Raw genomic sequence first — 16,653 nt, forward strand, 5'->3', positions numbered from 1 at the left:
ATATCAGAGACCCTGCTTTGTAGATCAGATGTCAACAACAAGATGCTATTGCCTCTGCTCACTCCCTCTAAAGGAGGCCGAAGCCTGCAGGCAGAATTACATTTTTTTATTATTATAAAGGGCTTTTCTTTTCCATTTCTATTAAGGCACCGGTAACTGAGAAGCAGCCAATATTATCTGAGTAGCAACACAAAATATTTTGTTGCAACCCAGACCCCTGAGAGTAAGTTTCACTTCTGCGAGGAGAATGGCTTGGCTCTCACTTCATTCCTCGATCTTCTGGTTTGCGTAGGGGCTTTAGAAATCTAGCCTGAGTTCTAGGCACTAACTGAAGAAAGGGGTTGAAGGGACGAACCGCGGTAGTTGTAGAGAAAAAGAAAGAGAAAGAGTGTCCAATATTTAGCGAATTGGCTGCAGAAGCCTTGGTGGAATGCAGGACAGGGGCTTGGTGTGTGTATATATATATATATAAAACGACAGGCTATTGCAGAACTTGTTTATTAATTTATTTATCATAAAGAGATCTATAGACAGACTTTAAAAAAAAAACCCTGTATTCAGTTGAGTTTTATTTTAAAAATAAAACAGAAAAAGGAGCTACAGTACGGTTGTTGTAGATCCTGTAGACGAGCACAATTTTTGCGGGCCAAATTCAATAGAATAGGAACCTGCAGAAAAGCTAGATTTTAAAAAGGGGGGGTTATTCCCTCCTTGTTATCCTGGTGTTTTAAGAAAATCAAAAGCTGGTTTGCCCTGCCGAATTTTTATTTATTTTTTAAGTTGCAGTTTTATGTTTACGTTTTGTTTGCCCCATGTGACAAGTGAATATGTAAATTACACTGATTTAAAATGGGTTCTACATCTACAAGGCCATATGCGCGTTCGAGCAAATCAGTGTCTAACTATGTCCATATGTAGCTATGTACACACGCATTTATGTTAGCACTCTTGTTTCTTCTTCTCCAGCGACAAAGTTCACTTTCTTTGAATTAACTCTGTCATTTATTTTAAACAGCTGTAAACTCCAAAACAAAGAAACCCCCAACAAAAATTCAGTCGCAGCCTGTGTCGCTTTCTTTCTTTCTTTCCCGTCCATGGCGTTTTTGCTTCTGATATAATTAAAATGGGTTATTTGTAAATCAAGGACAGATCCTTTACAGAGAGACCAATTAACTGAGGAGCAGAAATCCACTTCTTTCTTAAAGTTTATTCCACCCACGTCTTTCGGAGCTTTTATAGCTCTTTGTTCTGGTGTTAAAGAAAAACGTGCATATTCCATTCTAGTAGGGAGAGAAAATTATCTTTCTACAGCTGCCCATTATGGTGAACCCGTCTTGAGAGCAGAATGAACTGTATGTGTAAAATATGAAAGTTAGCGCATTAAAAAGTACCCCAATAGATACCCCCCAAAAGAGCCAGATGTCACAGATTTTTTTTTTAACCACAGAAAGAAGGGGGAGTCGTAAGTGCCCATTGGCAGCCGACTCTCTGAACAATATGTTGGTTGGGGGGATATAGTTGATGAACTGAGATCTTACGGCAAATATTTAAAATGAAAATCAACTGTAGCTTATAAACAAATCTCCGCTCCCTTTTATAATACGGATCTCCCCCCGCCCTTTTAAAAGAGATGGGCTCCTTTAAAACATTGTGATGCAGTGGTATTCTGGAAAGGAGGAAAAGTTGCCTACAATTTTCGTAACGGATATTTTTTAATGACCGTATTTTAATTCGTAGGCAGTTTTATGTTCCCTAGGAAATATCTGCTCATCAAAAGCGCTATTTTGGGGGACACACTTCTCTTAAGTGTTCGGTTACATTGTTTTGGAAGAAAAATACCTTTTTCTTGAAAAAGTTCCTCTTTTAATCTGTAAATGGAAAAGCAAAATCCTGCAAAGTTCTATTCAATAACTTGAAAGTGTGAGTATTTGTACAATTGCCTCCCTAGAATACAGTGGACTCTACAGTGTGTTCCAAATGTATTAAACAGCAATCAAATTACAGCTCAGCAGCATTCAGCCTAGTAGTTGATGCACTTTGTTGTACTTTGAAGAGCAAGTTTGGGGGGAGGGGTAATCGTAGTTAAGAGAAAAGCACAAGCTCCTTCCCAATTTATGCCTCTCATTAAAAAAGTTACCATGGCTGTAAAACTAGTCTAAATTGTTTTGCGTGGATTTTCATAAAATAGTTTAACCTAAGTTAAAAGTCCATTTTCGACAGTAACAAAGTTCTAACTGCAAAGTTCATAAAGCTAAACATCAAAGTCTATTAACCCTTGTTTTATAAACGCCCAATTGTGCTCAGCTTTCATACAGCGCTTCAAGCACTGGGTGATTGGATATGCCATATGCAGCCCATAAAGTTGAGCCTATATCACACCTTGTAAACCCATCGGAGATGTGCCTCCAGATTTGCAGAAGTCCCTCTCGATAGCAACGGATTTTCGCTGCCAATATTATGGCACAGGCTAGTTCCGTTTCCCCATTTGGGGGTGGGTAAAATCGAGTACATCCAGGGACAAAAATGTAGAATTCTGCGGGCTAAACTGAATGCGGGTGGAGACAGTTTTGCAGTGTGCTGCCAAAAGGAGCAAGATCGCCTCAAATCCCTGTTGGGGGAAATATGTATCCTTTGTTCAAAATAAACTACAGGGGAGGAAATGAAAGGCAAGGTGATCGCAGTTATTAGGAGCTTTGGAGCAGCCATCGCTGCTGACTTTAAAGCCCGAACAAAACAGCGTTAAATACACAATGGAATACTACGGACCATTTCTGCTGGGTGTGACAAAGAGCTTTTACGCAGGATGCAAACAACAGTAGCTAACAGCGGCCCACACACCAGACCGGGAAAGGATCAGCAAATATAAAAATCAATTTACAAATGGAACACACGCTGAAATAGACCCGTTTCACAACTCAAACATAGAACCTGGACCCAGCTCGGCCAGCTAAATTTGACCTTATTATTCATGAAACCTAAAGGGGGAAGGGAAGGAAATGTCCTTACTGTGCAATGCTGGTTTGGGTCTGCAGCACCCCATTCCGGATACGCTGGCAAATAATCAGGCGAATATAAAATGAAGTTAGACTAAAATGTGGTGCATGCAATTTGTCTGCTCTACAAGTCTCAGCTAAGACACTGCTGTGTCCCCCAAGGATTTCAGGGGCATAACTGACGGTTAGAATAGCAGAATTTAACAAAATGAACTGCATGTTTGCGAGATTTATTATCAGCATTGTAGGTGGGTTTGAGTAATTTAGAGAGGTCTCTGGCAAGAGGAGGTGGTCAGATAGCCCGTATGAATAGAACAACGATATTTAAAACAAATAGAAAAGCCGATCAGGAGCGCATTGAAAGGATGCTAGGCCGTGGTTCTGCTACCAGTGGCTCTACCAGATTTCTTGGCTAGTTCTAAGCGGATGGCAGTCCTGGCTTTAGTGTTTAACGGGAGAAACTCGGGCAGAGTCCGCGCTGCACAACCGTTTGTAAGATTTCCTCTCTCCCTCACTCCAGAATTTGCAAGAGACTCATATGAAAGTTAGGGCTTGTCTTAGGCTGCCTGAGTCATTCATTAATTCTCTTTCCCTCCATGGTTCATTCATGGCTACAGTCATTCATTGCCAAGTCCACGGAGGCATCAGCTCCTTGGTCAGTAGGGGAGACATACAAACAAGGATGGTGCTATTTATTTCCCTCTGCCTGTGGATTTCTAAGACATTCAAGCAGGCACAATCAAACTAATTTGTATTTGATTGTTTGGGCGGACGGGGGTGAGTTTTATTGCACTAAGCATTCAAGCACGCACGCATCGCTGATTACCAGTATACATTAAATAAAGTTGTTTGTACACATTGTCTTACCACATATAGGCAGTCTTATTATTCTAATTACTCTAATTAGTGAATTGAAATGTTTTCTACTTGATTTGAGGAGACAGTGATTAGTTCTGTTACTTCTTTTAACTCTTATTTCATGGGAAACTGTTGATGCATGTTCCAATTACTTTAGTTTTCTCTTGAATATAGTGCGGGCGAACAGTATAATGAACACGATCAACCTCGGTGGGCGGCAACTTTGATCTGTTCCCCCAACTTGAAAGAGCTTCCATTTTTTTCGGATAGATTTTTTTCTTTTTGCCTTAATCATGCAGATATATTTTAAACGCTAGATTTCAAACTACCATCAATAATGCCTTATAGCCCATACCGTGCAATGCGGGCTCCCTTTCCCCAGTGCTTTGGCGTATAATGGTCGTAGCATTTACTTTAAAAAAAGCTATCTTGAGTATATTTTCTGGAAATCCATTTCATAAGCTTTAAATTAATGTTACTATTAACTGATAAGATCAGTTCATCAAACACGTTACTTCGATAGGGAATTGTAATTAAACCCTTAATCCTGTTGGAGACTTTTTTTTCTTAAAACACTTTTTTTTTTAAAGAATGGAAGGGGTTCAAAGTTGAGCATCGCAAGTCCAGCAGGGGGATTAATTCGTTATCTAAATAACCATCTTGCCTATTGATCCAATATACTTTTTTGTTTTTACCTTTGGTGTTTATCTGCGAGGCACTGAAAACGAGGATATTACAAAGCGAGCAATCTGGATGCAAGGCGCCTCCCTCTCCGTTTGCGGAACCAGAGACTGGCTACTTCGGGATAAGAAAAACACCTCTTTTATTGGTGGGTTTCCCCTCCTGGCTGTGGTCTGGTACCTATAAACAGGGGGAAATGGCCCGTCAATACGTAGCCGTCCAGATGTGGAGGGAAATTGTGGCGTTACCTGGAGGACTCTCCGGCCTAGGCTGCTTATATTCACACTCGGATTAGCCGGGCTCTGGAGCCCTGTACATAACTCGCTCCCCAGTGCCCGCCGCACAAAGGGGGGCACCTCAAAGAGCCTTTTCCAAATGACCCCGCGGCTGCTGAGATCCCTTAAAACCGCCGCGCCGCCCCGCAGCCCTGCCCCGAGCCGGGGGCGCGGGTGAAACCGGCTCCGCTGCGGATTGTGCGGAGCGCTCGGGGGGAGGGCCTAGGGCCTTTGTACGGGCGGCGGGGGGAAGCTCCGGGCGGGGCCTCGAGCGGAGCCGGCTGCTCGGCTCTTTAGCTCAAGCCCTGCCTCCCCGCCAGCCAGCCCCCCCACGTACACACATACACACGCCCCTGGTCGGGAGCTTGCAAAGCTGCTCCGGGGGAGGCGGCTGCCGGCGGGAGTCTCCGCGGGACAGCGCCGGGCGGCTCCTGCTGTGGGTTGGGGCGGGCGGGGCAGGCACCCCGGGGGGTCGGTCCCGGGAAGGGGGATGGGGAGAGTCTGCTCTCTCCTTCCCCTAGAGACTCGCAGCATTTGTTTCCCGGGGACGGTCCGTGTCCCTCGGCCATTAACGCGGCCCGCTGTAGCCGCAGCGGCTCCGGATTTATCCTTTCCCGCAGAGTGTAGCGTGCCACGCAGTCCCCGCCGCCCTCGGTGGCTCTGTTATGTAACAAAGTGTCCCACCCCCGCGAGTGTATTAGAGACTAAAGCTCCCCCCACCCCGCCTGTAGCCCCTGCCCGGTGCATCTGGGCCTGGGGAGGGGGCGGTTCTTTCCCGGCAGCAGGGAGGTCAGAAAGTGGATCTTGGGCGCCCCACAGCGGCCACAGCTGCAATTGGCGCGTTGGCTCTGCCTCTTCTCCCCTGCTCAAATCAGAGCAAACCCCTCGACTGGCCCGTGCCGTGTCCGTTTGGCTAAGCTCCGGGCCAGCCCCGCTGGCCAGTGCCTGCAGGCGGGCTAACGTCATGAAACTTACCTACAGGTTAAAACACAGTGGGTGGAAGGAAGGGCGAAGGAACTGCCCCCTCCCGCCAAGGCAGGGCGAGCTCACAAAGCCCCTTGCGCTCTGCATCTCTGTGTGCAGGTGGCAAGATTTCTGAAGCTGCAGGTCCGCTCTGAAGCTGATTTGAAGAAACTCGATGATCCCAAACGGAACGACCCCCGCCCTGGGCCAACTGCGCTCTTGTGCCCGGCGTGCGCTGGCGGGGCCCTGCTGTTCCCAGGGAGCAGAGAGCGTGGATCCAGCTCTGGCTGGCGTGGAAGTCAGCACAAGGCTTGGGGTGGGTGAAACGCCCGCACGCACACGATCATCTGACAGCGCCTCTGTCCTGCCGGCTGCGGGCTGGCCCTAGGGGCAGATTATACCCAGTGACCGCCCGCCAGCTGGATCCATCCCATGGCTCCCCAAAGAATGTTATGTTCAGAAAACAGGCGTGGGGGTAGAGTAAACTGAACCCCTCTGCTCCACTGCAGCGTTGCGTGGTACTGAAGCAAAGTACTTAACGTGTGTTCATGTGGGGGCGTTGGGTTGAGGTCCGGAAAGTTTTATTTTACGTCAGAATTCGGCTCCATTATTGCACCACTGCCCAGTCGGAGACAAGTGCACGTTTGAATTCGCCTCTGAATAGCTACTTAGCGGGGAAATATTTGCTACACTGAGTTTTATAACAGCCATCACGGCAGGAATATTTGCCTTCCAGTTCAGTCTTTAAGGCCTGAGCCAAAGTCCGTTTAAATCTCTGGTTATTGGACTTAGATCCAAGCTTTGGATCAGGTCTTTGAGCTTGCCTGGTCCAAAAGCGACACAACTTTGCTGCTGAATGAATCCCGTTGCATTAATAGCGATAGTAGCGGCGCCTTTTTAGTGGCACAGCTCTACTTCTCTTCATTGGGCAGCATCTGGTATAGTCAACTTAACCATCCGCGACCACTGTAGCCTGTAGCGTTTGTGCCTCTGTGGTAAACAAACTCGCAAGGTCGTTTTACACAAACCTGTCCTCACTCCCGTCCCGTCTAGCGATTCCCCTTTCTCATGCCAGGATCAGGGCTGCGGAGGCGAACTGTTCGTTCAGATCAACCACTCACTATCTCTTTTCACATCAACCTTCAATTCCATAACATGTTCGATAGTCTGATCAACTAATTCCACTTTCCCTTCGCAAGGCATCTCAATAACAATTCAGCTGGAGCCCTGTCTATTCACTAGCCCTAATGAGTTTCCCTCCTCTTCTTATCTCGAGGGTGACTCTAAGTTATGCGGTCTCCCCACTAATCATGCCGACTTTTTGTCTCTTGCTTTCTGTTGTTGTTGTTGTTGCTGTTGTAAAGTTTTCTCCAAGGTCCAATTCTAGAGCGAATTATCTCGGTGTAAAACACAATCAGTCGAAACACTGCATGTAAAAAAACCTCTCTGATTGCTTTAATTTCTGCCTTTCCTTTCAGACTTTCCTTTCTTTCTTTTGCTGGCGTGCCCTTAAACTGCTTGCACTGACAGAGGGATATACAAGAGCTGACGTGACGCCCCCCAAAATATCCGCGCCCCCCAACACGAACACACTGCCGAAAAGCAGGGCCCAGCTAACAGTAAATATTGACTCGCTCCTTTGCTTGCTGAGCAGGCAGATCCTGGCTGTAACCGGTACCGTGCAATGTTATGGATCCCCCCGCAGTGGTTAATGCACACGGGGCTCTACCCCGCCGGAGTGAAGGCTCCAGGCGCGGTGTGCGATTGTTTTCTATTTGCATGGCGCACGTGGAGTTCTGCGGCGGAACATACAGGCGCGCGCGCCTGGCTGCAGCAGCCAGGACAACTTTTGGGGACGTGCTTTGGCCACGAGCCCAGGCACGTGAGGGGTAGCAGCGAGCCAGAAGTGGGGAAGACACATGCGTGCCTGAGGCTGCCTTGCCCCCACACCCAACCAGGGACAAGTGCCCTCTGCCCTTAGCCAGCCAGCGAGGCAGGTCCCTGAAAAGCAGAACAAGAGGGGCTGAATCAATACTTGGACGCAGCAGAGCATTGCCCCTAGCAATCGGCTTTGGGCTGCACTATACAGAGCAGCGGTGCTGCCCTCCCCACGGAGGGACAAGGAAGAAAATTTGGCGGGGGCATGAAGGAAGCTAGCAGCAGCCTATTCAGATAGGGACTATCCCAAGCAAGAAAAGAACATCCCTTTACCTAGCTAAAGCCTTTTCCAGCCCCACAGAGCATGGGCACTCTGGAGTCAGCTTTCTCCTGGCAAGATGCTTCCCTGTATGAATAGCGTAAGTCTGAGTACAAAAGAGGGGAATGATTTATTTTCTTTCAAGCTTCAGGAATAACAGACTGACATACCTCAGGGGTTCCTAGAATGTGGGCCATTTCTGATGGCCATTGCTTCTCTGCAGCTTCTACATGGCTATTTACAGCAGGTCCATTTGCAAGCCAGAGCCACCAAACTGCTAATCTCCCCTCCAGGAGCCCTGCAAAAGTGCAATTCATTTTCCTGAAAAAGAGCTGAGAGGCTATTTTCTGAGAGGGAGGAAAGATGCAGACTCATAGCCAGGCGTAGCATATTTGGGCAGCCCCTATGAAACATTTCCCTCCGCTTCTACATCCTTCCCCTCAAGAAACAACAACACAACCATCCATGGACAGACCTGGTTTAAAACTGTAGGCAGGGAGAGCAAGAGGATTCTTAGCAATATCCTCCAGATGTGACTGACTCATTTTTCACACAAAGTTGGTATATGTGTAATTTTTCGGCACTCTCTAACCCCAGATGCAGAAACGTAACCCAGCAGCTTATTCCGTTCAACTCTCTTTATTAGTTTATACAGGTTTCTGTTTTCAAATTGATCTGTCCTCGGAAAAGGGCAAGAAACTTTAAACACAAATAAAGTATCCTTTAAATTTCTCTCAATTTACAGTTTTTCTATAACACCCATCGGTGCACCACAATCTAAGTGCTTCCTGAACTAGGGAAACACATGACTGAAGCTCAAAGACCAGTTCCCAGTGGTTTATTTCCTTGTTGGGAGAGAAATGAGTAGACAAACATGCAGGATTGCAATCCAAATCTAATTGTATTGGCAAGAATCTACACTCTCCAACAGGGATTTTGAGATAATTTTGATAACTCACAAATTTAGTACAACAGAACTTCAGGTAAGCAGCTGTCTTCAGGTTCTGAGCCAGGCTGCTGTCTTAAGTCTTAAGTCTTCACAAAATATATCAAAATCTCCTGACAACCATATGTTCCTGGGCTACTTAAGAAAATCACCCCTGCTCCAGCTAAGTCCTGCTTGCTCAACCTCTCTGAGTTTGGACTCCATGTTCTGAGGGCTGGCCTATCTCTCTATCTCTACTGAAGTCAATTTGTCAAGTTCAATGGAAGGAGTTGGGTGAAATTCTTGCCCCATTAAAGTTAATGGTAAAACTCACCTGGAATTCAATAGGACCATGATTACATCCTATGTATTCTGGTGCTGGGACAAGTAAGCTGCCCTCTTCTGTCAAACTACTCTGCAATACGAAGGAAACACAAACACTATTAGAATTTAATAAATCTCCCTCTTAAAACGCAAATGTTCTTCAGGAGTTTTCATCTCTTGTTTGTATTTATGGCAAGGGACTTTAGACTTAGAGTTACCAATTTATCAGTGAGCTAAGGTGTATCTGCAGTGGCTATTAAGCCTTTCTACAGATTCCCATTCAGATATTTTTGTCAATACCACCATTGGTTTCATATCTTTACCGCTTTTGTTACACTACCTAAGCTGTTTATTTTACTTCCATTATAAGTATTTGTTAAAAAAAACCTTTTCAAACATGCTATGACAGAATTTGATTCACCAAAGCAGGTAGAAAAGAGTTACTGTTTGCACTTCATACCCTCTCTCAGTGATATTCAGTCTAGTGTCTCAGTCTCCCTCTAATCCAAGCAGCAAACTGAGGTGAAGAGAATAAAAAAATAAGTAGTTGAGAGAGAAAATGAAAGATTAGACAGATACGGTAATTGAATCAAATGGACAAGCACTATACTGTTATATAAAATTGGGGGGAAATAATCAGAGTTGATCAGTTCAATATCAGTTATGAGCATGCATGTAATTATATGTATATATGTAATGCATGCCCATAACTGATATTGAACTGATCAACTCTGATTATTTCCCCCCAATTTTATTTAATATTTATGTTATATATATAACATATATATATATTATGTTATTTATATAGATATAAAGTATTGCCTAATACAGAGAGGGGAAACAGTGAATAAATTATTGATTTGTACAAAGGGAGTATAACTCAAGTCCATCTAAGCCCTAATTTAAATGTGTTCTGTTACTATAGCTCAGTTCTCAGTAGACAGGATATCACTATGATTATGCACCCTTTTGAAGCAGAATAAAAGAGCCTAAAGAAAGTTTCAGGAACACTTAGGATGATGAAAGTACACTAGGATTCATATTATTCTCTCCCCCTGGATTTCCACAGTGAGTCCGAGGAACTGGATGTGGTTGACCTTTCCTGCCCTACAATTTTAGGAAATAGTGTCAGTGTTTAATCCATACCTATGCAACGTATAGGCCCAGTGATAGTAACTTTGTCTACGTGTCTGATTTCAGCTGTCCAATCCAGACTAGAATTAGTAGTAATTTTTTTTACTAAACAGCATAAGAAAACAATATGGTCCAGAGCTTAGAGCTGTTTGATTTTGGGCAAGCCACAGGCTTTTTCAAAGGTAAAACGCTTACCTATCTCACAGAGATTTTAGGACTGGGCCTTAATGATTAAAAGTCAAATTCAGCAAAGTGCTTAAACGTGGGTAACTTATTATTTATTCTTTGTATTGTTATAGCACCTAGGAGCCCCAGTCATGGACCAGGACCCCAACGTACAAACACAGAACTAAAAGATGGTCCCTGCTCAAAGACATTACAATCTGTTTAAGACAAGAGACAAGTAACTACAGACACACAAATGGGGAGCACATGTTCTTATATCAATGAAATTAAAGCATGTTCTTAAAGTTAAGCACAAGCTTAAGTGCTTTACTGAATCAGGACCTAAATGTCTGTAAAGTGCTCAGAGAGCCCCCGGTTTAAAGCACTACAGAATTGGTGAGTATCATTATAGTAGAATATGACAATAGTGAATGTTCTAACATGAGGAACAAACAATCCCGATGGATCAGCAGGATCTTAACACTTTAGCCAACACAGCAAGAATAATTTTTGTACGTACGGTGTGTTTGCCCAACTCTCTTTCCTGTTACAATCACAAAATGCCTGTAGTCCAGCACTACAATTTACTTGACCAACAGATACCACATCACTGTTTCTATAAACAGTCTCCACTCTGATGAAGTCTACAAGACTGTGCCCATGTCTTCAGCAATAAAGGAAAACATAACAGGTACTTTCCCTCTGGGAGAGAGATGCAGCCAACAGCTACAAAATGGTCACTTTAGGGCTGCAGTTGCTTGACTCTGCCAGATTTAAAGGGCCATCTCCAGAAAGGCTTCTGGGGAAAATGCTGCCCTGAGGAAAGTTACTAGGGAGTTCTCTTCTCCTTCTTAGTGCAGAAGAAGTGCCACATTTTCACAAATTCTCACAAATTATGTTCTGAAACATTTAAGTAAAGCAAATACTATTTTCAATTTTTATTCGTAACTTCCATTAAAGTTACTCGGATTATTTGCTATTAACATTAAAAAATATAGGTAGAATATTTGTCACAGATAAACTGCATATATGGATGAATGTAATCTATTAATTGGTGTCTGGGCCTTTCATAAACAGATAGCTAAGGGTTAACGTTTCTTTCACCTGGACAGAAGTAATCTGAAACACCTGACCAGAGGACCAATCAGGAAACCAGACTTTTTCAGGTCTGGGTGGAGGGAAGTTTGTGTTTAAGTTTTTTGTCTTCTGCCTGTACTCTCTCGGCTATGAGAAGTGATTTTTTTTGTTTCTTGCCTTTCTAATCTTTTGTTTTCCAGTTGTAAGTACAAAAGATCAGATCGTGATTTATATGTTTTTTTGTATTTACATTTGTGTAGTTGCCGGAAATGTGTTAAATTGTATTCTTTTTGAATAAGGCTGTTTATTCTGGCCGAAAGCAGTAGCTCTAGGCAACACCAGGGCTAACACTGTGTGTCTGGCCCTAACAGACATTTTTGCCAGGGTAGGTTGGCCCTCCGACATCCTTACAGATTCAGGATCTAATTTCCTGGAAGGGACCATGCAAAAACTGTGGAAAACTCATGGGGTGAACCACTTGGTTGCCACCCCGTACCACCATCAAACCAATGGCCTGGTGGAAAGGTTTAATGGAACTTTGGGGGCCATGATACGTAAATTCGTCAACGAATACGCCAATAATTGGGACCTAGTGTTGCAGCAGTTGCTGTTTGCCTACAGGGCTGTACCACATCCCAGTTTAGGGTTTTCACCGTTTGAACTTGTGTATGGTCATGAGGTTAAGGGGCCATTACAGTTGGTGAAGCAGCAATGGGAGGGGTTTATGCCTTCTCCAGGAACTAACATTCTGGACTTTGTAAGCAACCTACAAAGCACCCTCCGACACTCCTTAGCCCTTGCTAAAGACAACCTAAAGGATGCTCAGAAACTGAACGGGCATACCACTCCATTAATACAGGTAATGCTCACCCAATCAGAAACGCACCCTACCGGGTGTCTCCTCATGCCCAAGCTGCTATAGAACGGGAGATCCAAAACATGCTACAGATGGGTATAATCCGCTCATCTACCAGTGCATGGGCATCTCCAGTGGTTCTGGTACCCAAACCAGATGGGGAAATACGCTTTTGTGTGAACTACCGTAAGCTAAATGCGGTAACTCATCCGGACAACTATCCAATGCCACGCACCAATAAGCTATTAAAAAAGTTGAAATGTGCCCAGTTCATCTCTACAATAGACTTAACCAAGGGGTACTGGCAAGTACCGCTAGATGAACCTGCCAAGGAGAGGTCAGCATTCGTCACCCATGCGGGGGTGTATAAATTTAATGTCCTTCCTTTCGGCCTTCGAAATGCACCCGCCACCTTCCAGAGGCTGGTAAATGGTCTACTAGCAGGACTGGGAGAATATGCAGTTGCCTACCTCGATAATGTGGCCATTTTTTCGGACTCCTGGCCCGAACACCTACTACACCTGGAAAAGGTCTTTGAGCGCATAAGGCAGGCCGGACTAACTGTTAAGGCCAAAAAGTGTCAAATAGGCCAAAACAAAGTAACTTACCTGGGGCACCAGGTGGGTCGAGGAACCATAAACCCCCTATAGGCCAAGGTGGATGCTATCCAAAAGTGGCCTGTCCCAAGGTCAAAGAAACAGGTCCAATCCTTCTTAAGCTTGGCCGGGTACTACAGGCGATTTGTGCCACACTACAGCCAAATCGCTGCCCCACTGACCGACCTGACCAAAAAGACCCAGCCGAATGCAGTTAAGTGAACTAATGAGTGTCAAAAGGCCTTTACCCAACTTAAGGCAACGCTCATGTCTGACCTTGTGCTCAGGGCCCCGGACTTTGACAAGCCATTCCTAGTAACCACGGATGCATCTGAGCGTGGTATAGGAGCAGTTCTCATGCAGGAAGCAACAGATCACAACTTCCATCCTGTCGTGTTTCTCAGCAAAAAACTGTCTGAGAGGGAAAGTCACTGGTCAGTCAGTGAAAAGAAATGCTAGGCCATTGTCTACGCCCTGGAAAAGCTACGCCCATATGTTTGGGAACGGCGGTTCCAGCTACAAACTGACCATGCTGCACTAAAGTGGCTTCATACTGCCAAGGGGAACAACAAGAAACTTCTTCGTTGAAGTTTAGCTCTCTAAGATTTTAATTTTAAAATTCAGCACATCTCAGGAGCTTCTAACAAAGTAGCGGATGCACTCTCCCGTGAGAGTTTCCCAGAATCCAGTAGTTAAAAAGTGTTCTTAAAATGTAAAAGTCTGTTAGTTATATACTTAGTAGTATATGTAAAGGTGCATGTGTTGTATTAATCTGTTTATTTTAAAGTTTTAGGAGGAAATCGCCGCCAGTGAGCTTCTGCACTGTCTGCAATTTGGGGGGCGTGTCATAAACAGATAGCTAAGGGTTAGTGTCTCTTTCACCTGGAAAGAAGTAATCTGAAACACCTGACCAGAGGACCAATCAGGAAACCAGACTTTTTCAGGTCTGGGTGGAGGGAAGTTTGTGTCTAAGTTCTTTGTCTTCTGCCTGTACTCTCTCGGCTATGAGAAGTGATTTTTTCTGTCTCTTGCCTTTCTAATCTTCTGTTTCCCAGTTGTAAGTATAAAAGATCAGATAGTGATTTATATGTTTTTTTGTATTTACATGTGTGTAGTTGCTGGAATGTGTTAAATTGTATTCTTTTTGAATAAGGCTGTTTATTCATATTTCTTTTAAAAAATTGACCCTGTATTTGTCACCTTAATACAGAGAGACCATTTTTATGTATTTTTCTTTCTTTTTATATAAAGCTTTCTTTTTAAGACCTGTTGAAGTTTTTCTTTAGTGGGGAACTCCAGGGAATTGAGTCTGTGCTCACCAGGGAATTGGTGGGAGGAAGAAGTCGGGGAAATCTGTGTGTGTTAGATTTACTAGCCTGACTTGGCATTCCCTCTGGGTGAGGGGGAAAGAGAGATTAGCTCTCAGTACTTCTGTTTTCCAAGGCTGGAAACGGAGAGGGTGGAATCCCTCTGTTTAGATTCACGAAGCTTGCTTCTGTGTGTCTCTCCAGGAACGCCTGGAGGGGGGGAGGGAAAAGGTTTATTTCCCTTTGTTGTGAAACTCAAGAGATTTGGGTCTTGGGGTCCCCAGGGAAGGTTTGGGGGGATCAGAGTGCCCCAAAACACTCTAATTTTTTGGGTGGTGGCAGCTTTACCAGGTCCAAGCTGGTAACTAAGCTTGGAGGTTTTCATGCTAACCCCCATATTTTGGACACTAAGGTCCAAATCTGGGACTAGGTTATGATAGGGCCTAAACTCCTCCATGCAGGGGCCATAAATCTATATGATATCTCTGGCTAGGGGAGTTTGTATTTGGACTCTTGATTGGATTGCAAGATGTGTGAAAGTGCTTGTAGCTGGCCAGCTCCCTATTGACCACCTATCTGAAGAGACTCAAAAGAGCTCTATATTTCAGCATAAGATTTCCTTCTTGCTATCAGGTGACAGAATATGAAGAATACTCCTTTGACAAATTATTAATTAGTCTCAAACTGTGCCTGTTTTCTGGAGATCTACCGTCTTTAATGAGGGAGACACAGGGATGTGAAGGCTTGTGTTTATTTGAGAACAGCAGAATGCCTGGGGTTAAAGTTTAACTTGAAGGCTGCTGTTGGCCCCTCCCCTGTGATTAAATTATTAAAAAGTAGAAGGGGCAAATATAAAGAAACAAAAAGATACCTGCAATGCAGCTCTGAAGATTTAATCAATGCCTAAATTTACAGTATCTTAAATCTTTTCTTTTCCTTGGCTAATACGGATAGTAAAATAATTATTATGCTGTGTTCTGGTATAGCATACTTAATCTGAGAACTTCACAGTTAAGCTTAATGACACTACTAGAAGATATGATCAGTACTTCCCCATTTCACAGATAGAGAATCTGAGTCGCAGCGTTTTAGCAATTTGCCCAGAGGTTACACAGCAAAGCCAGGAGCAGGAGAGTCAACAATATAACCCTCCAGATCTTCCAATTAACAGTCTCTACTTCTAACTACTAACCCGTTCATATAATTTTTGGTAGGCAATCCATAGAAAATAAACTGGCCTATGCTTTATATAGGGTACTGCTGTACACCTTATAGAAGGCATGGTTGTTAGGTAACTGCAAGTCACCCTAAATAATTATACCACTACGTCAGAATCAATAAAATATATAGAAAAGAAAAATACATCAGAACTGCAAACAGCACATGTTGAGTCTCAGTTATTCCAGTAGCTGAGTCAGATAATATTGTATACAAACATTTCATGAATACTTTAGGGAATTTATTAACACAAACAAAATCATAATGAAATGTATTTATCTCAGCTAGGAATATTGTATCTTAAAAAGTTTTCTGTACTATAGTTTACCTACCCCAGTGAAATGTTAAGCTTATCTATTTTCAAAATGCCATATTCAACAGGTTAGCTCTCGAGAGAGAGAGGGTGGGTGAGGTAATATCTTTTATTGGACCAACTTCTGTTGGTGAGAGAGACATGTTTCCGAGCCACACAGAGCTCCTGGACTGACATGGCTACAAATACAGTTTAGCTCTCTGACATTTCACTCCTGTATATGCTAGGAACTGGAACCGCTTTCAGCAACAGAGCCCCTTGAACAGGTGTTGAAATGTAATAGTGTAGACCAGACAACTATATTCAATACTGTTTACTGAAGCAAGACTGACAGTTGCTTACACCAATCACACTTTCTGAAACTGTATTAAGTGCTAATGTAGACCACACACAACCATTTTCAGTACTGACTCAGGGGCTCCCTCAGTTTAAGCACTCATGCACCCCCCATCCCAGACACCAACTCCCAGTAGCCCCCCATAGCCCAGCCACAAGATAACCCCTCAGCCCAGACACCCACACTTCCTATCCCCTATAACACCCCCTAGCCTAGACACTGCACAGACCCCCAGAGCCCAGCCACAGGGCATCTCCCAGCCCAGATACCTGCACCCCTTATACCTAGACCCCAGGAATCCAGAAAAACATCCTGATGTTGGGTCTCGGTGTTGTACAGTGTTTCCTGCATGCTGCCTCCTTTCAGGATATGCTGGCAACTGCAGCTGCTGGGAACCCTCCAGCTCAGAGGTGGGCAAACTACAACAGGCCCAT

This window comes from Gopherus evgoodei, chromosome 3 (assembly GCF_007399415.2).
Source record: "Gopherus evgoodei ecotype Sinaloan lineage chromosome 3, rGopEvg1_v1.p, whole genome shotgun sequence".
NCBI classification, from domain to species: domain Eukaryota; kingdom Metazoa; phylum Chordata; order Testudines; family Testudinidae; genus Gopherus; species Gopherus evgoodei.